Source organism: Cavia porcellus, unplaced genomic scaffold (assembly GCF_034190915.1).
Source record: "Cavia porcellus strain 051 isolate PalLab524CR breed Dunkin Hartley unplaced genomic scaffold, mCavPor4.1 scaffold_1, whole genome shotgun sequence".
NCBI classification, from domain to species: Eukaryota; Metazoa; Chordata; class Mammalia; order Rodentia; family Caviidae; genus Cavia; species Cavia porcellus.
In genome coordinates, this window is record NW_026947484.1 from 216,818,410 (window position 1) to 216,844,175 (window position 25,766).

A 25,766-nucleotide genomic window follows, 5' to 3' on the forward strand; every position below is an offset into this window, starting at 1 on the left:
CCATAACCTCTCAGCCTGTGATTTCCCATTTCCACAGAATGCTGCTATTTCTCCTTTTGGTAACTGAAGATGGTATTAGCTGTGCTGAAGTCTTTGATTCTGCTTTCACTGTCTGTGGTTTCACACCTCGCAGATTTGCAGCTCTAGAGATCTGATAACATCTTTGGGATCCTTCTTTGTCTTGAAATCATTCAATCAGGGTCAGGACCTTGAACTCACATAAAGCAGCAGTTACAGGACCTTACTGCTTTACCTTCCACCCTAGCTTTCATTCTTTATTGGCGGTGCATGTTCTGCTCTGTACAACCAGTATTATTTCTGTTTGGGGCCAAAAGGAAAGCAGAATAGGAGTTGAGTAATTCTGCCTCTTCTCTGCAATGGAATAGCATTATATTTTTTTTGACTCTGGGGCTGGAATTATGCCCATCTTATCTATCAGTTAAAATGCCTTATGGTTACCTCTGTTATGTTACACAAAGATCTTGATGACTTGTGGATATAAGCCATAGAACTAAACCACTGCATCATAACTGTGCTTCTCCCAGACTTTCTCTTTTAGCTCCTATTGTGGAGCTCTGTGGTTTGGCTTTTGTATCTTATTTTCAGCACCTGTGATCTTTGCCTGTTGGGTCCAGAGCTCATGGTTCAGATGTGCAGGGTCCTTAGAACATGTGTTCTGATTCAGGAGATCTATGGTCGTGGCAAAGTCTAGGTTTCTTAGGAGATAGAAATAAAATGCACCTGAAAATGCAGTTGTGGTGTATTAAATGTTGTGTTAAGTATAAATCCTATAATTTTCTAAATGTGGTCTTTGGGTCTTTGGGGTCAAGTTATGATCTGAGCCTTTCTTTGGAAAGTTGTTGACCTATATTTTACTGAAGTCAGGAAGAAGTTACAGAAACAGAGTTTTCAGTTCAACTCAAAGTACTTTCTAAAAGCTTCTTAGTGAGGCAGTAAGTTCCCTGTCACTGGAAGTGTTCAAAATGAAACCAAATGGATTTCTTATTTAAGTACTAGAGTCATATTTGTGTACTGGTGAGAGCCAGAAGGTCCCTAGTCTACAGAAGATTTAACTTCAAGATAACTTTATTGTTTACAGGGCCTTCCTTGGTGTGTAGTTCAGCACTTACGACAAGCAAATGCTTGTTGTAGGGTGCTCACTACAGATCTTAAAGATCCCAGCCTTCTCTTTCAGGTTTATCTGTCACTCAACACTCCTAACAGTTCATTTCCTTAAACATGTATTTGATTCTCTTCTATTTCCTTGTCTTTGAACATATAACTTCAAGTTCATGAAACTTTCTCACCTCTTTTTATGTGACTCACTTTTAACTTTGACAGTCTGGCTCAGGTGTCTCTCCAGCACTGTCCCCTGCACCCTGGTTGACCTCCACGGTTCCCAGACTGCACTTGCTGGTACTTTTATATTTCCTTGTCTCACTTCCTTACGAAGCATGACTCTCTTTCTGGGACCTCAAGACCTTTTCTAGTCCCTCTTTTTTCCAGTTACCCACATAATGCTTGGCATGGACTTAGTGAGTGAAATGAGCTTCAAAAGTGAATTTTAAGCTATATAATCCCTGAGCACATCTGTTCTCTGACTTATCTTCCTCTCTGATATTTTGTACTAAGCATGAAATTACAAGAAACTCCTAAGGAAAATAAATGTGTTATCAGAAAAATTGTCTTGGAGATATCAAACCACCCAGCATTTCTTTCTCAGTCAATGTTAGTAAAAGACAGAAACTAAGCTGTGTTGTGTGATCCTTATCTAATTTTTAGTGTGACTTGGCAGACTTAAACTATTCTCTATCTTGAGATTTTGGGAGGAAATGGATGCCTGAAAATGCAAATCAGTACCTTGTTTGGAAAATTAGATGTAAAGAAATTTTGTCAAGACACATATGTGATGCACTGGAGTTCTTTAGGTATCCATTTATTAATGAAGTTTGTTTTAAAGCTATACATTGTGTTCTTTAATGCATGCATATTATTTATTTATTTGTCTTTTTTCCTTTTATCAGTACCAGGGATCGAACTCACGACTGCCTGCTTGCAAGGCAGGCACTTATGCCGCTGAGCTAAATCCCCAGCCCCAATGCATATAATTTATTAACCAAATATATGAAAATGTACTGGGGTGGCAGCAATTAAAGAACTTCAGGGAGTAAGTGGTATTGATAGTTCCAAATAACGCAATTATTATTTTATGCATGTTGTGCTCAAATCTTTGGTTCTTCTGGGAATGGACGGATTTCAAAGAGTGCCTTGTTAATTAAAGAAAAAATGAAGGGATGTGGAAATCCTTGGTTAACCTAGAGAGAGTCATATCAGCTTTTTGGGCCTCAGTTTCACTAGATGAAAATTACAGGGTTGTACCTTAGGATCTTTTCAGGTTTTTTTAAATAGATAAGATGCAAATAATACACTTGCTTTTTGTTTTTCTGAGGACCTGCACTAGAAAAGTTGCTTTGTGGTTCAGACAATGAACTTATTTGAATATAACTTATTTATGTAACAAATATTTATGACATCTTTACTAAGTACAGGTCATTGAGTTTATAGCAAACTGTGTTTATGAAGCCTATCATTTGAACAGGCATTGAAAAACTTTCTGTAAAGGGCCAGATAATAAATATGTTTGGCTTTCCAGACCAAGCTTTCACAATATTCAACCCTGCCATTATAGCAGAAAGCTGCAACAGATGGTATGTAAATGAATGCATGATAATGTGTAAGTAAACATTTTACTGAGGTAGGTGGTGGGACTGATTTGGCTTAGGGATCATAGTTTATAGATCTTTAATGAAGGAGGTGGAGACCTTCAGTAAACATGCAAACAAGTAGATAGATATATTTAAGTGGTGGTAAGTGCCAGTTTCACAGAGATATAAGATCAAGGAGGGATACGGCATTCACTAGCAAACTGCTTTTTGATTAAAGCAATTCCATTCCGCACAAGTTTAAATACTGGCTAGATATTTCCTGTGCCATGAAACCTATACCTACTAGTTGAAGAAAATCCTTGACTTTAATAAGATATAAAATGAAGAGTAGGAAAGCTGTAAGTTCCAACACATGATTAATCACTGCAATGAAGCATAGGCTTTGCCACATTGGAATCAATGACATCTTGTCTGAGTCAGTCTGAGGACAGCAGCAGCCATGACCTGTCATAAATGAGGGGGGATGACTAATTTACAGCAGACAGAGATCCACATAGGTTGGGTATTTGAAATTGCTATTTAAATGCAGGGCATTTCAATACATATACTAACCAATAATATCTTTACAATTTCTGCTTTGCTTCTGTTCAGTCAACCTTAGTTAATAAAGACTTTTGGCAATTGAAAAATGAATCAGAGCCACAAAAACAGTTCTAATTATTCAGAAATATATTTTGAAACAATTTAAATTCATCTCTTCTTTGTTACCAACTATAAAGACCAAAGAAAGAGAAGAGGCTCATTTAGTTTGTGCTAGACTATGTTAAAAACAACAGCAATTTAATCATACACCTTTGTGCAGAAGTGTCCAGTGCAAACCCATACATCAGTAGCAAATAAAATAGTTTCACTACCTAGAGATGATTTTGCAGCTCCCAGCCACACTGATGACATTGCCTTACAGTCAGTTTTGGTTCTTTGTTTTTGTAGTGAGCCAGGCTGGACCAAGAGAGGCTGGCTGGGTCCTTAGCTATGTTTCTTCCCTCTGAGGCCTTTCCCTGATATCCCGTCTATATCAGGCCTGTTGTGCCGATGGATAAAAAAGAAAGACTCCATCCATGATGTATCTGGAAGGAGTAAGTGACATTTATACCTGCTGTGGGATGGGTTCCAAAAAGCAGACTTTTTCAGTGATATGTTGCTCCTAGGGAGTTAGCAGCAGAATTGTCTGATGCACATGATAGCAGACAAATGGGCTCATCACTTATACAAACTCATGCAGCACAGCTCAAATAGCTTTCCTTCTTTTGTTTCATCAGGCTATAGCCACAACCTGAAGATCCAAACATTTGATTAAGAGTTCTTAGAGGAAAGGAAATGGATATTTGCTGATTTCCACTATGAAGCATTTTGTATACTTTATCTCACCCTTTAAATACCTTATCAGTTAGGAATTATTATACCATATAAGCTAGGATGAAATCCAAGATCAGTGAGGCTAAACAGGTTAAGTAATTTGCTCCAAGTCATACAACTAATCAATAACAGATCAGGGATTTAACTGAAGCTTTGATTCCAAAGGTGCTTTCTACTATGTACTGCTTTGGAAGAATTTAATGAAAAATAGTTAAACTATTTTGCTAGCAGTTCAAATAGAAACAGAACTGTAACCTCATACAGATTGGAATCTACCACAATGCCTCAGCTTATAGGCAGCAAAAGTAAAGGCTCTGTGCAGTGATTCTTAACTATGGGCACTCATTGGAATCCTTTGGGGGGGACTTGAAAGAATGCTGGTGCTATGCCTCATCTCCAGTCTCTGACTAAATTCTTTTGGGGTGCAATTTGGGCACAGGGAATTTTAAAATCTTCTTGTATGATTTTGGTACATAGGACTGAGAAAACTGATGTAAAGAGACTGTGTGACATTGTGACAAGCATGGACATCCTTCTGTGGGCTTATTTGGATGTTGTTAAGGGGAGACTTAAAAATATTAGAGAAGTATCCCTGAGATAGAAAAGATACAATTTTTGAGGTTTTTAGTTTTAGTAGCTTTTTATCCAAATCACATTAAATTTCATAGCTTAATGTACATGCTGATATTTGTTTGGTGTCCTTCCCAGCTGTTTCTCCTAGAGACACATAGAAGTATGATCGTAAAACATTTTACTCCATGAATTTGTTATTTAGCATTTGGGATTTTGTTTTAGGAAGAAAACATGATACCCAGTAACAAAAATGATAGCATGTATAATTTCAGAAAAGCAGGGGATAAAATGACAGCAATCTTGGAAGTATTTTTCTGTTGAGCTTTAATTCTGGAAGCATTCCTAATTTAATAGAATGGAGGTGAGATGAAATCTCAGAGAAAGGGCATAGGCGAAAACCTCATTTGAATTCAGATTGTATAAGAAAAGCCCAAGTGTATAAGAAAATTGCCTGGTTTTATCGAGCTTCATTCTACAAGCTCAATTCAAAATTGAGATATGAAAACAAACTGACCTTGAATTGGTAGCAGAAATGGTGTTTTTCAATAAGCGTGGATTTTAGTTAAGGACTCAGGGGTGTGGCTATCTGTAAAGCATACTTTTATACATTTTATGATGCAGTGATTGCAAATGACCCTTCTTCTTCACTCTTCCCAGGAAGTATGACACTTGCCATGTGAACTGTAGGCTATTTCTTCAGATCTTTAATTTGGGCTAGCATTGTGATTTATTTGAACTAAGAAAATGTATTGTAAATGATGTGTGGTTCTGACTCAAAGGTTCTGACAACAAGTACAAGAGCACTTACAGGCTTCCTTTTTTTTAGGAACCATGCTCTGTACTAGGAACAAACCTTGGCTTGTCTGCAGGAGAGAAGTGGCCAATGGGGCAGAGCCATCCATCCCAGCTGACCACCATTCACACTCTTGGACTACGAGAGCTGCTTCCATCAAATCTAGCCAAGATCACAAAATTCTCAGGCTTCTCAAAAACCCAGAAGAAAGAAAAAATTAGTTGCTTTATGCAATTAAGTTCTTGGAGCATAAGTAGCTAATATATATCTTGTTGTGATTGCAGAAAGAATGCTAATTCATCTCTAAATGAGGAGAATGAGGTTCTGAGAGCTTACACTTAGGAGGCATCCCACCATTGTGGAATGGATGGGTTTTTAAATTAAGCATGCTTTAAAAAATGCTAGTTGTAAAACTTTAGGCTAATTATGTATGTTTTTGGAATCTCTTTATCCACGAAGTAGGGTAATAGGATTTTGCTTTAAAAATTAGTGTGGATTAAAGCAGACAAGCTGTAAAAAGGGCTGTGTCGTGGTAAACACTACACATTCTAGGTGTTTAATGATGTCAGTGGTGATGAGAACTGTTCAAGGGCACATGACCAGGAGAAGTCAAGGGCATGAGTTTATGTCTTTAAATTTTTTTACACTAAAATTCTTAATTTAGCAGATTTCTGTCTTCTCTGTTTCCTCCCCCCATCTCCTTTCACTTCTCATTGTCTTGTCGTCTTCTCTTACCTCTTCATATAGCTTATTTTATGTTTGCAAGCCACACTCCGTCTAATTTAAAAACCCTTCTTTGAGTGAAAGTGGACTAAACATCATCCACTGATGACATGAATTTTTTCATCACAGTTTGTCAGGAGCAAAGTAGGCTCTCTTGCATAGTGTCTACTGTACTATCGTCACCCTAAATAACTAATACCATCCAGAACATCGATCCTGAAACGATAAAGACTAAAGGAAGCTCCTGAAACATAGGAATTTGAGAAGCTGAGATCACAGACACGAGAACACCAATAATAGAGGTAAGAAATATATGATAAGCACCGTAACCCCATGGGCAGTTTCTAAAAAACAACCAACCAGCCTTGTCCTTGAAGTGTCTTCTGTTCACCTTGTGTCCAGCAATATCAGAATTTTTATATTGTGTCCAGCCCTCAGTTGCCCCCTGTGTGTATCTGATAAGTGTATTCTTGCATTTCTACTTTAATGCAGTCAATATAATCAATTCCTTGGAGTAAACATTTTAGTTCTGGTTTTACATATTATGTTCCCTAGTTATTACTTCTTCACTTTCAAATGATTTTTCTTTACAGACTTCTAGGAGTGAGGGAATATGATGCTTTGCAGCACAGTGTCTGTGTGTACTTGTGTGTATGTGTTGTGTGTGTGTAACACACAACACTAATTTAGGAGATAATTATAGGTGCAGGAATAATGAGGAAGAAAACATCTCTGAATCTTACTGTAAAATTCTGCAAAGAAAGGAAATATATATATATCAAGATTATTTGTGGAAACAATTACTCAGTACTGCTGACTTCATCAGAATGTCTTTTAGCTAAAATTTGGAAGCCTACTATTAATCAAGTTGCCTTGGGAAAGATCACTACTTCCCTCAGGATCCACTTTTAGCCTCAAAAAGCAGATGTTTTGCTTGATAACAAATAAAGATTTTTGAACTGCACCATGCAGAGTTTAGTCAGCAAGAAACATGAAGTTTAATTTATAGTCATGGCTATGTTTTACCCTCCTGGAATTATTCCCTCCAATAATGCTAACAAGATCTAGTCACCAGGCTTGTAAGGCTGCTGGCTCTTCCATTTAAGATGAAGCATTTTTATCATTTCTAGTTTAACTTGCGTGAATCATTAAAAGCCAAATGATTCAGTCTGTGGTAGTCTGGGAATACTCGTGTACCCAGATTTTTAAAATTCAGTAATTGTGGATCTTTAAGCATAATTTTTGAAATCCATACCTCCAGAGCTGGCTTGTTGTACTTGTACTTTCCTTTTGTAAATTTCTACTTCTTTATTAAAATAATATTTGACACCCATGTTGATGGAAAAACTGTTATCTTGAAAGTGACTTAAATGAAATATTCTAGTTTTTTGTTATAAGAATGTGATAAATTTGTTTTAAGAAAAGGAAACAAAGCACTCATTTACCTTGTAGTTTAAGATCAAGTTTTGTCATTCATCTTGGAGTCAGGTGAAACTGGTTGGAGACATGGGTGTGGAGCCATGGCAAAGGCAGCCCAGGTGTTTAATTATCCCTCCCCCACCCCTGCCGTGGACCCAGGCATGGGACCTGCAGCACACCCCATCTTATCACAATCTGGGGTGCAGCGCTCAGCAGACTCCCATCCCCCTCCCCTGAAGAGTGGACAGTCACTTGCTGAAGATCGTTCCTTCTTTAAGAGCCACAGCAGTGACAACTGACTAAAAACCTATCACCTTTCAGAACACTGTGCACACCAAGATGGCAGAGGACACGTTTAGTACATCTGCACAGCAGAGCCAACCAAGCGTGGAGCCAAAATGGGATCCGTGAACCTCGCCCTTCCTTTCTAAGGCAGCCCTCTCCAGAGCAGGGGACCTAGGGGTCCACTGAGGGGTTCCGCACAGGTTCTCAGGAGGGAAAAGCTTGGGAACTGCACTGGGAGCCACTATTTTGAGTTCCCAGTGGCATAAGCATCCAGATGACATCCCCGCTTGGTGCCCTCCATGTCTGCTTTGCAGTGAAGAGGAAATGATAAAAACTGTGCCTGTGATAGGCAACACATCATGGTATTTTTCATCTGTCCAAATCATCTCTGCACGGTTTATGTCTAAGATGTCCCCCAGAAGTCCCACATTGTGACAGGTGACTGGATCATGGAAGTGCTACGCTCAGCAGTGGATTCACCTATTAATAAACTCAGTGAGTGGTTCAGTTAAGCTGTCAGTAGCCGGGGCCTGGTTGGAGGTGATCTGCGGGCTGTGGCCCGGAAGGGTGTATTCTGGCCCTTGGCTCCTCCCTGCCCGCGCAGCTGCCTGGCTGGGATGAATGGGCAAGTTTCCTCCACAGGCCCTTCTGCCAGGCCATCTCTGCCTTGGAGCTGGCTTACTATGGCCTGAACCCCCTGAAACCATGAGCTAAAACAAACCTCTCTTTCTTTAAATTACAAGCATCAGGTGTTTTGTCTCAGGGATGGGGAGTGACTAATAAATCTCCTATAACTTGAAGAAAAAGAACAAGTTTTATTTTATTGCTTTTCCTATGCAAATTAACCAGCTATCTTGATAACAAAGAGATGGAGCTATGACTGCATAGAGAATCACTTTTTTTTTAACAGTAGAGAGATTTAAATGCATGGAATCTTGAAATCTGAGCATGAGAGGGCACCATGGGTATAATTTAGGCTTCACTCTCAACAATGAAGCCCTTTACAACATTCCATCCAATCAGATGGCCACGCTCTCACAGCTTAATCCCTTTGAGTAGGGCCTCTTATTACTTGAAGAGGCAGCACATCCGTTATAACATTGCACAGTTGATTATGAAAGTTGTAATTAGTTACTTAATTCCATTCCTCACTAGTGTGGGCACAAGCAATGAAATGATCCGAAAATAGACCCCAGAGCTGACTTAAAAGCTCTTTTATGAGCACCATTCACAGTCCTGTTGTGGGACCAGGTTGCCTTGCTTTGGCTTGCTAATTTCTCCCTTTCTACTAATTAAATCTAGAGACATCCTTGATATGAGAATGGGGTCTGCATACATTTTAGTCTTTTTCTTGAATAGTTCTAGCTTTGAACTAGGCTGCAGAAGCATAGGTGACTATTTAGGAAGAAGTTTTCTGAGTACAACCCCAGAATGGTTGCCTTGGGTGGAGATGGGTATTATCTATTTGTGGCTGGGCTTGGCTTGTTACTAGATAAGTTTGGTGTGTGTAAAACTTTATCTTCCTCAGCTTTAAAAATCTTCTTTGTGAAATGGCTTGAACTTATATTCAGAGGTTCACTTATCTGTCTCAAAGTGTCATCGGGAAGGCCTTTCTTTTGGAGTAACTGGTCATGAATTTTCTTTGTAATGTTAAAAGATAAACTGTATATATGTGTATGTGTATGAATATGTGTATGTACATGTATATGTATATGTATACCCACATATGGATTCTGGGATAAAGTATTAAATGCTATGTTTAGAAGGAAATCCAAGCACTTTAGCATTGTGTAATTGAGCTTTTCCTTTGTGTTTGAAACTTGTTAGATAATAGTAAATTCATTTTCCTTCTCCTAGACACACAGGATTATTGCACTTTTTATTTTCTTTTGCAGTTGATTTGAGATAATGCCCCTGATTTTTTGTCCCATGAAAAATAGTTGGAAGTGATGTGTGCTCTTGCTGGCTAGTCATAAAACTCACTGTGCAGTCTTACTCTTTTTCTCCTTGGAGGATCCTATGAGCTGGAGATGGTTGTGATGAAAGGTTCAAGGAGACTTAATTCTTAAGTCATTGAAAATTCCTAATAATACTATAATTTTGACTCACACCAAAGCCATTAAAATTTTAATTACAAGGAAAAAGCCCTCTGATTTTACCTGTCATCACTTTAATTCTGTAAATGAAATATAAAATAAAAAACATGTTAAGCTGACAAAAATGATATAATTGTAAAGGAAATGACTTTGTACCTGAGCTAGAGGATTAAAAAGAAGGGCTTTAAAATTTAATATTCAAGCCCGGTGTTACCGGTGGTGCATGCTTGTAATTCCAGCACCTGGGAGGTTGAGGCAGGATGATTTGCAAGTTTGAGGCCAGCCTCGGCCACAAAGCGAGTTCAAGGGCAGCCTGAATCATATAGTGAAACCTTGCCACAGAAACAACAAAAAAATTTAATATTCAGAGATTGGACAAATGAAACACTGACAAATAACCTTTCAAAACTCATTTCAGTTTACATGTTTCTAAAATTTGACTCTGTTCTTTGATGTTAAATTCAATGCTTTTTGTCAAATGATTTCTGAAGGGTCCAGTTTGTTTCCCAACATAACTTAAAATCAAAAGTAAATATTAGTGCAGTAAACCATGTAGTATTGTGATAGAATTTCCTCCTCCAATATACTTCAGGGATATTGCCTCAGTGGACTTATATGAACAGCCATACACAATATAGTCTTTTAAAATAAACCTTAATAAAAAATATTATCCTCTTTTTTGCTAGCTTTTTAAAGAAGATATGCCTTATTGAAGCATCACTGGTGGAACACAAGATAAATACACATTCAATTTAAAGCACAGTATGTTCTGGTAAACAGTTTGTAATGACTAATCTGCAGCAACGATAATTACTCAATAGGGTTGGTTTGCGAGCTTGGGCCAGTACCAGGTTTCCTGCTCATCTGTGCCCATCCACCCACCCAGTTGCTGCCTCTACTTCATAATGTTCTCTCCCTCTCTACTTTGGAATCACTCTTGAATATTCTTATTTTTGTGGATGCTATTATTGCTTTTTGTGAGCATAAGTGCTGCTTAATTAACCTTTACTACTTTGAAATTCATATTCATTCTTAGGTTTAATTTATGTCTTTCTGCTTTTGAATTTTCAAAGATGGGTTTAGATAGCTGTGGGAGCATTTGAGAAAATCTAGTAATTATCCCAGCTTGGCCACTATCAAGTTACATAATTACAAGCAAATTATCCTACATTGTTGAATCTCTAATAATTGACTGTCAGGAACTGACAGCAATTACCACTATTTACCTCCAAGTAGATTATTCATTTTGATATTTGTCTTTTAAAATGCTAGAGAAACTTATTATGGTGGATAACAGGGCTATGAAAAATAGTATGGCATAGTGTTTCAGAAAAGCTGGGTGCTAATCCAGATGCTTTCATGTATTAGCATTAAATCTTAGATGAGTCATTAAAGCTCTGGGCCTATTTCTTCAAATATGGGACAATCCAACCTTTTACCCTCATCACAGGAATGTTTTGAAGACAAAATAAGATCATGCTCACAAGGGTCCAACATAGTGTTGGTCTATAGAAAAGGCTCAATAAATATTTTTATCTCTGAAAATATTATAAGTGAAATCTAAATTCTCCTAAAAATGGCATGGAGCATTAAGGAATGACATGGCCCTAGAAGTGATCAGTTATCTGCTGTTGATTTAGGGTGGTTCCAAATTCATTCTGAATGACTTCTGATTTTTTAAAAACTCTTATTTGATTAATCTTATTTAACTAACATTGAAAATGAAGAAGGAAAATAAGGAAGATGTTATGGATTGAGAACTGGTGGTCAACCTAATGCCAGCTGGATTACATCAACATGGCACTGAACAAAGATGCTCCACCTGAGGAAAGTTGCCAGCATAAATAGGTGGAGAAGGAGAAGGTTGTTGAGGCATTAAGGCATTAATGTGTTGTTGCATGGAGGCATTGTGAATTCTCCTATGTGTTGCTGTTTGAGCTCCTGGAGAAGCTCCGGTCCTCATATCAAGCATTGCTTCCTGGCTTCGGAGAGGAAAATGTGTACCGCTTGGTCTCCAGGATGAACTTGTCACGCTGGCTTCCTGGCATGTACCCGACTGTGCTTGTCATTAGAGGAGCTTGGGGCCTCCATGTCACTGAGGATGGCTGTGGTGCCTTTCATGACAGCCTTGGTCTTTGTTGTGAGTGTGACTTCTCGGCTCCAGTGTAGAACCCTCATCCCACCAGCACAGCTCCTTCACCCTGCTGGCATGGACTTTCTGACTTCTACCGCTGACCTTTGGGTCTTCCCGGCACGGATCCATAAAAGAATCTGTGAGTCCTTCTTGTGGGCTCTGGACCTCCAGTTGGACCCATGGGAGGCCTTGTCATGAGCTCTGGGTTTTTATCTGGACTCGTGTGGGACATTGCTGTGGGATTTAGGCTCTTGACTAAATATTCTATGTCTTTGGTGTTGTGGATAGATTTCTTGCATTTTCTTGTGTTAACTCCCGGTGACCATTATAAAGATAATATTATAAACTCCATGTCTTGATTCTAATTGTTCTCTGCATAACCCCTAACTACAACAAAAGGAATTTTCCTTCCATGAGAAATTCCACAAGAAAAATAATCATTAATTTAAAAGTCACTGCTTGTTCTAAACCTTCTAATGCTGTTTCATCATATGTGGAATAAAGGTGAAAGTCCTTCCCTGCACTCCAATGGCACTAGAAGACTGGAGGTGGGTGGCCCCTGTACCTCATTCCTTCCACTTCTTTCCACTCGGTCTTCTCCAGCCCAGGTCTTTTTTATGTTGCTTAACATTCTGATTTTGTTACCAAATAAAGCTGTTCATCTTGAGGAACATCTTTTCCCTTTCTCTCATAGGTGGGTCTTTCCCACCATGCAAGTATTTCCTCCAATATCATCTCCTCAGTAGAAATCTGTAAAACAGGTACATCTCTCTCTCTTCCCAACACTGGGTATTCAATTAATCTGCATATTTTTCTCATAGAATACATAAAAACACTATTTAAAGTTATATATGTATATTAGTTAAATAATGTATTGCTTAAAATAATGTGTTACACACACATATATTTGTTTACTTATTTATCATACATCCTTTCCATTAAAGTGTAAGTTACAAGAAAGCAAAGGATGTGCTAGGTTCATTGCTATCTCTGGAATCTGGATCAGACTCAAAAATATTTGTTGCACAAATGCATTTACTGTATATATTGACTTTCTTACTATATTAGGCATTGAGATATGCTGTTTAACATTTGGGAAAATTATAATGTCCAAATGGTATGTACTCAGAGTTGGATACCTTTAGCTATCTACAATTGTAAGCTTGTTTAAAATACTTTGAGAAGGGCTGAGTTTCCCACTGGAAAACTGGAGCAAGATGGTGAAGTTATAGGAGAAAGATGTTAACTTATGACCCCAGGGTTAGTCATTTTGTCATCACTACAATAAAATACCCAGCATCTACAATTTAAAGAAGATAATTATTTTAGCTCATGTGTTTTAGTTCATAGTTGGCCAGCTCCAAGGCAAGAAAGCATGGTGTGAATGTCTAGCATGACAAAGGTGTTCAACTCTTGCCAGCCAGAAAGCAGAGAGAGAAGGGAGGTTCCCAAGTGAGATATATACCCTTCTAAGTCATACCCCAGTGATTTGTCACTTTCAACCTCACCCCACCCCCACATTATATTTGGCTTTAGCCTCTCCATGGTCCAATAGTGTTCCCAAAGCCCCACCTCTGAGATGAAGTTCTTGGGGGACATCTAGATCTAAATCATAACAAGGACCATCTGGAAATTGGAAAAGATATGATTTCTATGATGGTGATACAGATGTTCTGACAATTGGTCGTGTGTAAGAGGATTGGAGACAAAGGCTGGGCCTTACAAGCGTGTAGTTGAGACAAGGTTGGGTGAATAGGTTTCATTTAGGAGAGCTCCTTTGGCTCTGCCCTCAAGGTTACTGGATGCTGCCATGCTGAGCCATAGGGCTGCTTCTGGGGTCCCTTCCTGCAGGTACATGGTCTACCTCATTTGCTTCCTCCTGCATAGTTACTGTTTATTTCTACTTTTTAAAACTTTTTTAAGGCCTTCATTAACTTTCTACATTCATAGTATTTCATTTCTTTTTTTAAACTTTGCTTAAACATTCTAAATTCTCTGCCTAATACGACAATTCAAATAATACTGAAAATTTTCTGATAAAGAGCAGCTGGTTCCAGCTTGATGTATTTATCTCCATCCATTCTCATTCCAGGAGGCCAACTTTTAATTATTTGTATTTTCAGTTCTTTTGTTTAATGCTAAAACTCTAGATTCATCCTGTTTAATAGAAATATAATATAAGCCATATATATAATGCAAAATTAACTAGTAGCCAAATTAAAAGAGAAACCACACATATAAAACAAATTTTAATGCTTTATTTAGTACAGTGCATATATTACTATTTCAATAAATAATCCCCATAGATATTTCTTACATATTTTATAGTATTTTTAAAATCTGTTTAAACTTGTGAAACTTGTCCAAAACACACATTTTAGGCACTCAGCAGTCTCTTATGGCTGATGGTTGCTATGTTAGACAGTGGCATTACAGTTAATGTTGTGCCAGATGATATTTCTTGATTGACAATATATGGTGTGTTTTATTATATGCAATATATAATAGTATACATTTTCTTTTTGACATGAAAAATAAGGATGATTATATACTGCTTATCTAATCTTCTGGCCTCTAGTTACTAATATTTTTAGATATACACATGTGTGAATCTCTATAATGGTGGATAATTTATAATTTTAGTTCTTTTATTGATTTGTCCCATAAATTTAAATGACACATTTGATTGCCTATTTCTAATTCTTCAGTTTCAGTAATATCTAAATTATATGTTTTGATCCCTCATTTAAGAAACTGTTTCTACTACATTGTGTATCTCTCTTTTCTCTCCCTCTGTGTTCCATCTCATACAGAGCTCAAGCTGTAAACATTTACAATTGAGTCTGTGGCTATGTGTTTTAGCCTTTCTAAAAAGTTCTGTAGGGAGTGACAAGAATGATACAGTTTGTGTGTAATTTTGATTGATATAAATGGAGATATGGATGATCAGAGTTTAGTCTCCTTAGGGCTGAAGGCCAAACACAGAAGGCATTTTTTTTTTTTTTTTACTGTCAGATAATAAATTACGTAGTCATGATTTTGGATAATGGAATGAAGTACCGGATACTAATTTTAACTGAGGTTTTTTATTATTTTATGAGTCCATTCCTGAGGGTTAAATATAGTAAGAAAAGAGATTCACATTTGATGTGTAAATTATTTTTTCTCCTTCTGAGAAGCTAGCTCTTTATGGGTCAGGGTTTTACTATGCAAAAGATCAAATGCATAGAAAAACCCTGAGCCCAGCATCAAAGAAGACATAAGGTCAGAAATGTCATGAGTTTTAGTGGTATTGGGGCTGATGTCATTTGCAGTTGTTTTTCTTTTTAAAATTAGAATTTGATATATTAAAATTGCAAAAATGTTTTTAATTGAGCCATTATATTCAGCTCATATTAATTTTAATTATTTACAAACCTACCAAGGTTACCAATCACTTTAAAAGAGTTTACTAATTAACTTGATTAATTATAGTATATATATATATATATATATATATATATATATATATATACCAGGGATTGAACACACAACCTTGTGCTTGCCAGGCAGGTGCTTATGCCGCCGAGCTAAATCCCAGGCCCTCTTTATATGTTTTAAGTTTTAATGAATTTGCTCTTCTTAAGGACTAAGTGCTTTGAGCAAGTCATTCATTTCTAAGTACTGAAACTGCTCTATATAAATTTTTAAAATAAATTATTTTTATAAATTAAATTTCAAATACTGTAAATCTCATCTATTCTGTTACATATTCTAATAGCATGTACAAACAGAAATAATTTATCTTTTAATTTAAAATATTAAGTCTAAAAATCATTCAGTTACATACTTTTAATTGAAATTTTCCAATGAATCTGTCAGATAATCTGATATATCTACCAGATTATCTGATTAGCGTAAAATATTGACATTACAGATCTATTTATCATTTGTCAGTTTTTACTGATGTTAAAAAACTAAGGACTGGGTAATGATCCTGAGTGAAATAGGGTCTCTTTTTTAGCTGTGAGGCTCCTTACTTGGGGATTTGGAGTTAGGGGAAGAACTGGAGCTTCAGACCTTCCAGGAAGTTTTTTGTATAACTGTGCTGCTTCTTGCCTAAGGATATGATTCACAAATTCCATTTATTTTGCCAATAAGATTTTCATTCTTTTGTGATATGTTTCAGCTTCATTGTAGGAGTTGGGTAGGTGAAGGTCTACCCAGATGGGAGTCAGTTAACTAATTCATAGAATTTGAGCCTGTCTTCAATTCTTTGTCATTTCTAACTGACAGGGCCAGGACTCAGGTATTTCAATGACTTCTGTGCTCTTACTGGCTCTTCAGCCTTTCCTTGCTCTTCAGTTACAATCTTAAGGCCATGCTAATAACAGGAAATTATAGTCACTTTTTAAGAGTAATAGTTTTGAAGTCATAATTTTCTTTGTATATCATGAAAGTAGCTACTGCAGTGGAATTTCAAGTAAAAAGAGCTATGAATCAACAGAACTGGAAATCTCAGAGAAAGTCAAGCTTCATGACTTCTAATGCTCAAGCAGAAGGTAGGGAAGTTCTACAGAGTCCTCTTTGAGAGGAGGTGGACTTCGCAGTTCCCAGTATTCTTTAAAATCCCCAAAATAAGAGTGGAAACTGAAGGCTTTAAAAAGTTTTGGGACTTTTATTTTGTTTATACTTCTTTTCCATTAATCTCAGTGTGTACTTCTCTGAATGATCATTTTGTATGACTGGTATGTGCTAGGTGATAAGTGTGCCTAGATAAGAGTTTTTACTGAGAATGGATTTTCTTTCCATTGCTCTGCTATTTTTGTCTCTAGTTGGTTACTCACTGCTGTCTATTGGAAAATAGATGCCCTCACTAGTCAGTTTTTGAAATGTTCTTGGATCACAGTTTCCTAGGTGACAGACCTGAAAGACTCTGAATTACTTCTTAGAGATTTCTGCCTTTTTGTCCTCTGTGGCCTCTGTACAGCTACATGGGCAAGGCTGGCTGGGGATGCTGTCCAGCAGTTTGTAAACCGACTAGCAGTCTCTGAAAGAAGATAATTCTACATCTAGAGAAGAGGGAGGAGAAGGCCTTGTTTAAATTCCTGGCCTTATTCTCAGTCTATATATTAGTAGAGTTGGGTTTCAGGGTATTTATTTAGCTATTACTAAAACTGATTGTATTCATTAGGATTCTCTAAAGAAAAAGAATCAATAAAAGTATACATATATCTGTGCATAGGGATTTGTTAGGTAGATTTGTAGGATTAGGGTAGGAGAATCTGCAGTGACTGCCTGAAAAGATGGAACCTGCAAGACAAGAGGGATTAGGATGCAGCACCTGTTCAAAGTCAAGATCTGGAAGCTTACTAGAGAGATACTGGTATGAGTCTGCATTGGGAGGCTAAAGAAATTAGAGTTAGATATCCGAAGGTAATAGCAGATTAAAGCTTTTCAAAAATGCACATGGACATCCTTCTTTCCCTTTTATTTAATCCAAGATCCAAATTTACTGGTTGGCATCACCTACAGTTGGGTAGCTATCGCTTTCCCTCAAGTTTGCTCCTACATGCCAATCATCTCTGGAAACACTCTACAGATACAACCTAAGTTGAGCTGCATTGCCCTCACCTACTGAATAACCCAGGGCAGTAACACAGTACACCACAGAATGTCGGCTGTGTTCTCTCATGATTGTGTGACAGTGAGGTGTTTTGGCTCACTGCCACTCCTAAGCATTGTGAGAATAGACCACACTGTGTATATTTAGCTCAGGAAAAGATTGAAATTTGAAATTCAAAGAATGGTTTCAATGAAATGCACATTACTTAGCAGAACTGTAAAGTCAAAAAATTGAAGTTAAACTATTGTGAATTGAGGACCATCTGTATGTGTATTTTTTCTTTTAGTTGGAGGGAGGATGCAGTTTTCCAGTTTGCTCAGAGATGCTATTATATTTGTTTATTTATTTATACCAGAGATTGAACTCACAATCTTGCACTTGCTAGGCAGGCTATGCTGCTGAGCTATATCCCCAGCTGGAGATGCTATGTATTTTTTTTTTTTAAATTACTTTAAAGAGAAAAAACCCAGAAAATCAAGAAGAAAAAACAAAAAACAACAACAAAAGCAAAATAACAACAGCAGAAACAACAAAATACAGTAATGATATAGGATTTCAAAACAAGATGATGGCTGTTATATTGCATGCTGTTATCTCTAAAATAGTTGCTCAGATTACCAGATACAGGCATACGAGACTGATCATACAGTATAAGTCTCCTTTGAACATTTTCTTTCCCTTTTATCTATCATAACTTCTGGATCTTTCAGTTTCTTACACTAGCAAGAAAATATGGCATTTACATCTATAGTCTGATTTATTTTACTTATGCATATGACTTCTAGTTGCATCAACTTAACTAAAAAAGCCTTAAGTTTATCAGCCTTTATGGCGGAGTAGTATTCCATTGTATAAAAATACCATATCTTTTTCATCCATTCCTCAGTTGATGGTTTTTTGGATGTTTCCAAGAACTGGCTATTACAAATTGTGTTGCTATAAACATGGGTGCACATATATCACTATACTGTGATGTTTTCAGTTCTTCTGAGAAAATAACCAGAAGAGGAATAGGTAGGTCAAATGGAACCTCTACTTCTCGTTTTTTGAGGAAGCTCTACACTGGTTTCCACAGTGGTTGTACGAGACAACACGTCCACCAGCAATAGAGAAGTGTTCCTTTATCCTCACAAACCCACAGCATTTGTTTCTTGATACTAGTCATTCTTTCTGGAGTAAGATGATATCTCAGTATTGTTTTAATTTGCATTTCTCGAATGATCAATGATGTTGAACAATTTTTCATATATTTGTTTTACATTTGTATTTCTTCATTTGAGAATTGTGTATTCATCTCAGATGCTCGTTATTGGATTGAATCTTTAAATTTGGGGGGCCCTGATTATTTCAGTTCTTTGTATGCTTTGATTGTAAGTCCTTTGTCTGAGGAACAGTTGTCTAAAATTTTTCCCACTCTGCATTTTTTTCACTCAGTTGGTGATTTCTTTTGAAGTGCAAATACTTTTTAACAAGATGAAATTCTGGTTGTTGATTCTGGGAAGTATTTCTCAGTTTACATTTTGGTTATCAACCTTTTGCTACTCCTAGTCTTCAAGATTAAAAAAAAAAAATTCTCCCTACCTTGTCTTCCAGTAGATTTAGTGTTTTTGTTTTAATATTTAGGTCTTTGATCCATTTTGACTTTATGATGATAGACATAGGTCTAGTTTTAATTTTGGGCATGTAGAAAGCCAGTTTTTCCAGCACCATTTATTAGAGAGGCTATTTTGCTTCCAGTGAATATGTTTGACCCCTTTGTCAAAGATAAAGTGGCTGAGTATCTTTGTAGCTGTGTCTGCATCTTATAATCTCTTCCACTTATCCTCAGGTCTGTTATTATTATTATTATTATTATTTTTTTGCCAGTACCATGCTGATATTATAGCAGCTCTGTAGTATAATTTCAAGTTGGGGATTCTGATGCCTCCTGACTTGTTTCCAAGGATTGTCTTTGCTATTCCAGGTCTTTTTGGTTTACAAATGAATTTTAGAAATTTTTTCTGTAGATATGTGAGATGTGCTAATTGTATTTTGATTGGGACTGAATTAAATCTGTATAACAGTTTTAGGAGTATGTCCATTTTCACAATGTTGGTTCTTCTTAACCATGAGCAAGGATATCTCCCATTTTCTGAATTCCTCTTCAATTTCTTTTTTCAGAGTACTTTAATTTTCAAAGCATAAATTTTTACTTCCTTTGTTAGGTTGATTTCTAAGTACTTCATTTTTTTTTGCTGTTATTGTGTGATTTTCCTAATTTCTCTCTCGGTGAGTTTGTTGTTTGTGTACAGGAATGCTATTGACTTTTGAGTATTGACTTTGTACCCAGCTATGCTGCTGAGTTTGCTTAATAAGTCTAGAAATCTATTGGTAGAGTTTTTGGAGTCTTCTATGTGAAGTATCATGTCACGTGCAAATAATAATTTAACTTCTTGTTTTATTTCTTTTCTCACTCCTTATGCATTTTCCTATATTTATTTCTCTCTCTTGTCTAATTCCTCTAGCTAATATTTCCAGAACTATTTTGAATAGGAGTGGTGATAATGGACAACCTAGCCTTGTTCTTGATTTTACAGTAAAAGCTTTGTTTTTGACCATGTGGTATGATGCTGGCTGTGATGATGACTTTTATCAGATTGAGGTAAAGACCATCTATTTTGATTTTCTCTAGATTTTTACTGTGAATGAGTGTTGGCCTTTATAAAAAGCTTTTTCTGCATCTATTGATAGGATCATGTGATTTTTGTCTTTTGCTCTGTTGATATGATGTATTCCATCTATTGACAGGCATATGTTGAACCATCCCTGCACTTGTGAAGTGAATCTCACTTTGTTGTGGCATATATCTTCTTGATAATTTGCTGCATTGTATTTGCCAGTATTTTATTGAGGATTTTAGCATTTATGTTCACTAGGGATACTAGTCTGTTGTAATTTTCTTTTTTGGTTGGGTCTTTCTCTGGTTTTGGTATCAGGGTAATATTTGCCTCCCAGAATGAATTAGCAAGAGCTGTTTACTTTCAATTCTTTAAAGAATTTGAGCAGTGTTGGTATTAAATCATCTTTGAATTTCTTGTAGAATTCATCAGGACCTGAGCTTTTCTTTTACTGGTAAGTTTTTAATTATATTTTCAATTTCATTAACTGATTCTGGGTTATTCAAAAGTTTTATATCTTCTTTATCCAACTTTAGTGAGTCATATGTTTCTAGGAGGTGCTGTATATTTTAGAGGCAGTTCTGAAGTAATGTGATGGGACACTTTCTTTTGGAAGACTACTTTGGCAGCAATGTTTGGCTAGTGGTTTGGGAGGGATGGGAGGCAAGCCTAGTGTCAGGTTTGAAAGAAATCTAGCTCAGAAAAATTAAATTAGAATAATTTAATTTTTAGAAATAATTTATAGTACATTGTTACTTAGTCAAATTGTGACTTAATCAACTTGCTAACCTAGTATGAAACACAAAAATGGACATTCTTTGACAATACTAAGTTCTTCAATCATGAATTTGTACTATCTTTAGCTTTTTCATATAACCACATGTATAATTTATTATAAAAATTTCTGTTAATTATTTGGTCTTAGTCCTAAGGGACATTTTGTCCTTTAGCTCTACTCTTGAATTTTTGTTTTGTTTTTGTTTTACTAGGAAATGAACCCAGGCCTTTATACATACGAGGGAATGACTCTACCACTGAACTACATTCCCTGCCCTTTAACTTATTTTTTTAAATTTTGAGACAGGGTGTTTTTGCTAAATTACCTGGTCTAGTCTCAAACTTTTGATCCTACTACCTCAACTATCCAGTAGCTGAGATTCCAAGAGTGTGCCCTGCTCCTGGATACTCTTGAATCTTAAAGTCATTTGTTTGTTTCAGTTTCCTGCTCAAGGCAACACACAGACATGGCAATGCTATTGTGTATTCCAGTGACCATCATGGGCTCAATGACTGATCTGAGGACAGATGAAACTTGAGGGAGGGAGAGAGAGAAAGCTATGTATTCCTCATAGATAAGAGGTCGGTTTGCATGTCAAGTTTGACTGTATAGAGTGCCCTCATCTGTTCCCTTGTACACTGTAGCCCCGGCGCCTTGCAGCAGGGTTTTAAGGCCTGCTGTGGGAAGGAAACAAAAACAGAAAAGTTGTGAAATCCAAGAAGTGCATCATTTTAATCAATTAAAACAAATTACTGTTCTCTTTCTAGGCTTACTATTAAGAAGAAAAGTTGCCATTATTATATAAAAAATACTTTTTATTTGCAAGCAGTACAATTTTTTAGGTATTGTTTTCTATTGCATATTTACATTTGTATTTGTATTATTTGTATTTGTGGCAGATGTATGCTTTTAGATTCCAGGTGTTCCTTGTGGCCTGGATCTATAAAGAAATGAATTTCTAAACAGAATTTATCTTAGATTAATATGCATGGATTGCAATTCAGGATATCTATATAGACCAGGGTGGTCCCCAGTGTGCCCAGAGAACAAAGAAAAGTGTTAGATTTTATTGGGGATGGAGGAATTTATGCAAATCGTTGTGAAAGAAAGTTCATGACATAGACAGTGTTTGCCAGAACTGGCAAATTCTAACTGGCAGGTGTCAAGCACTGGAGCTGTAATTTTGGAGGTATGGTTTGTAAATATGGAGACACATGGATTTGTAGGCTGGCCTTTTGACATAATTTTTAAAGTGTCGTCTGAATGTTTTCCTCCATATCCTTGTTACTCTATTTTAATTGGCTACGACATAGATGACTGGCTAGCATCCCCCACTTTCCCAGTGCAACTGTCACTATCCTTGAGCAAAGCAAACCCACTTGTGGCTTCCATCTGGGGGAGCCTGCAGTCAACCCTGAAGGCAACTTTGGGTTTAATGAATCCTGTTGTCACATAACTTAACTCCAGTGTTGTGGACTGAATTGTGTTTCTCCTAAATATATATTTAGGCCTTAGCATCTAACGCTATATTTAGAGATAAGGCCTTTAGAAAAGAAGTTAAGGTGAGCTGGGGTTATAAGGGTTGATCCTAACCTGATAGTACTGATGTCCTTATCAGAAGAGGAAGACACATGTGGATTTGGGTGCGAGGGAGGGTGATGCACACAAAGGAAAGACCATGTGAGCCCACAGAGAGGAGCCAAGACAAAGAAGCTTCAGGAGAAGCCAAGTCCATCGACACCTTGATCTTGGACTTCCATTCTCCAGAACTGTAGGAGACACATTTCTATTGTTTCAGCCACCTACTAGGTAGCACGTTGGTACTAATGCCTTAATAGACTACTACACCCAGGAGAGATGATGGTGTGTCTTCTAGAGAGTGGATCATATTCAGTGACAAAGGTAAAGCATTAGTCCATGTACTTGGAGATTGCCTTCATTATTTTATTGCATTTATAGTAAAGAGGAAAGAAACATGGGCTGTGTTAGTCTTTCAGTAGGTAGACTTAATTCTCCTCATAAGTATTATGCCTTGATAATTATTATTCCTTGAACTTCTTTTATTTCTTTTGACTGCAGAATACAAATTGTTTTGCTTTGCTGCCACATACAAAGTACTCTGTGCTGCCTTAAGTAGAAGAGGAAGTGGCAAAAATCTAGAGGATACAGGAAGAAAGGCAGAAGGAAATATGCAACAATGAAGTCAAGTAAATGGTGCCATTGGCCTAGGAAGGGAACCTGGCATAATCCCATGAAGGGAGACTGCCTAGGTTTGAATCCCAGCTCTATCACTTTTGACAATCTTGGGGAAATGGCTTAATCTCCATATGCCTCCGCTCTCAGCTGAAATATGATTACTATATCATTAGTAGCCTGACTGTAGAATGATCAGCTTGGCTATTTGGTTGTTAATATCTTCTTATATGATGAATATAAGAATTTTCAAAGTAAGCCTTAGCCGTTCTCAATCAAAGCCTACAGGCCCTCTCGCACCAGGAATGTTTTTGACATGTGGACTACCTACTCATTCAAATGAAAGGAAAAACAGTTTTCCAGATTGCTGGTGCTACCTGGGTGCTACTATTGAATTATACTCTCACCCCAGTCATATGTTGCCATACTAACCCTTAGAATCTCAGAATGTGACCTTCTACTGAAATAGAGTAGTTGCAAATATAATTAACTATGATGATGTAATCCCAGAGTAGAGTGGGCTCTTAATGCTTTATGGCTAGAAATTTGGACACAGAGAGAGAGAGAGAGAGTGACAAACATAGGGAAAATGACATAGAAGGAAGGAAGCAGAGGCAGGGAGAGGCTTGTACAGGCCAAGAAAAGTCAAAACTTGCTAAACCTCCAAATGAAGGGTAGGTGCATAGAACAAATTTTTTTCCCCACAGCCCTCAGATTATAACTAGTTTGTGACCAGACACTGTGAAAAGAAGAGGAATAGTTATTTTTTTGTAAACTCTGCTTAGGAATTGTTTACTGAGTCTTTGATATAGATAGGGAGAGAGAGAAACACAGCTTCCAAAGTAATCTTTGTACAATCCTTTGTCTCACAACCCTACCAACACCTGGTTTTCATACTCACAGTCTCCAGAACCACGATAATTTCTGTTGCTGAAACTGCTTAGTTCACCGTTCTTGTATTGCAGCCTCAGGAAACCAACACATTGGTTGTGAAATGAAGAAACTCCTTAGTGAAGGGAAAAATCCTGGGTCCACAGATTCTTGACACCACTTCTATTGCTTTTTGTGCTCTTATACTTCTGACACATCTATTGCTATTATCACAGCATTCTATTCTTCCCTCTCCTTTGGAACAATTGTAGAAACCTTCTGGTTTCCAGATGGAGGTACTTGATAGAATAATATGGCTTGAGCATACAAATATATAGTCATTGACTATGGAATATTTTTAAAATGTCCAGTGAATGTGAGAACTTTCAAGTTGTATGCACAATTTGAGAAGTAAAGGCAATAATTGCATAAAAATGTTAGACGTTTAGCTTATTCAATAAGGAGATGAAGGACAGCAAAATTATAACTAACAAAAATACCTAACGAGAAGTGAAGGTTGAGATGAAGGGCCCTATACATGGTACACAGAAGAATGTTTTTTTCTATGACTGATGAGAGGTATAAATAGCTTCAACAAGCAGAGATATAATCAGTTCTAAAGAAACACTATTTTGAAATAAAAATTTAGATTTATAGGAAGATGTAAAGAAATGTGCAGTGAGGTCCAGCATACCCAGCCTTTCTCAATGTGAGCATCCTGCCTTAACTGTAGTATACTGGCAACCAGGAAATTGACATTTGGTGTAATCATAGGGCTTATTCATACTTCAGTTTTTCGTATATTCTCACTTTTCTCGTGTATATTTATAGTTTCATGCAATTTCACATGTGTACAACCACCACTATAGTCAGATTTAACTGTACCATTATCAGAAGATTCTCTCATGCTAAACTTTTGTAGTTTCATACTTTTTCCATCCTTGATCCTTGAGAACCACTAGTCTGTTCTTTATTTCTATAATTATGTCACTTCATAAATGCCACATAAATTGAATCGTGGGGCGTATATACTTTCAACACGGTCACTTTCATTCAGCACAATTTCCTTGAGGCCCGTCCAAGTTGTGTATATAATAGTTCATCCCTTTTTATTGCTGAGCTATATTTCATGGGGTCTATTTTCTACAGTTTAATTATTCAGGTATTGATGGGCATTTGAGTAGTTTTGGACACTACAAATGAGGCTACTATATCTGTGTATATTTCTATGTGAAAACAAATTTTCATTTGTCTGGAATATTTCCTCCAAAATGTAGTTTCTGGATAGTGTGATGTCTATTTTCAGTTTTAAAAGGGAATGAAAAGCTATTTTTCCAAGTTGTTCTACCACCAAGAATCTCACTGGTGATTCAGTTGCTACATCCTTCCTTCCTGAAACTGGTGTTACTGCTGTTTTTATTTTAGCTATTCTGATAGGTGTAGTTATATCTCCTTGTTATTTCAACTTACATTTTCTGATGGTCATAAGGCTGATCACCTATTCATGTGTTTATCTGCCATCTGCGTGTCTTTTCTGCAGTATCTAAGCATGTCTTTG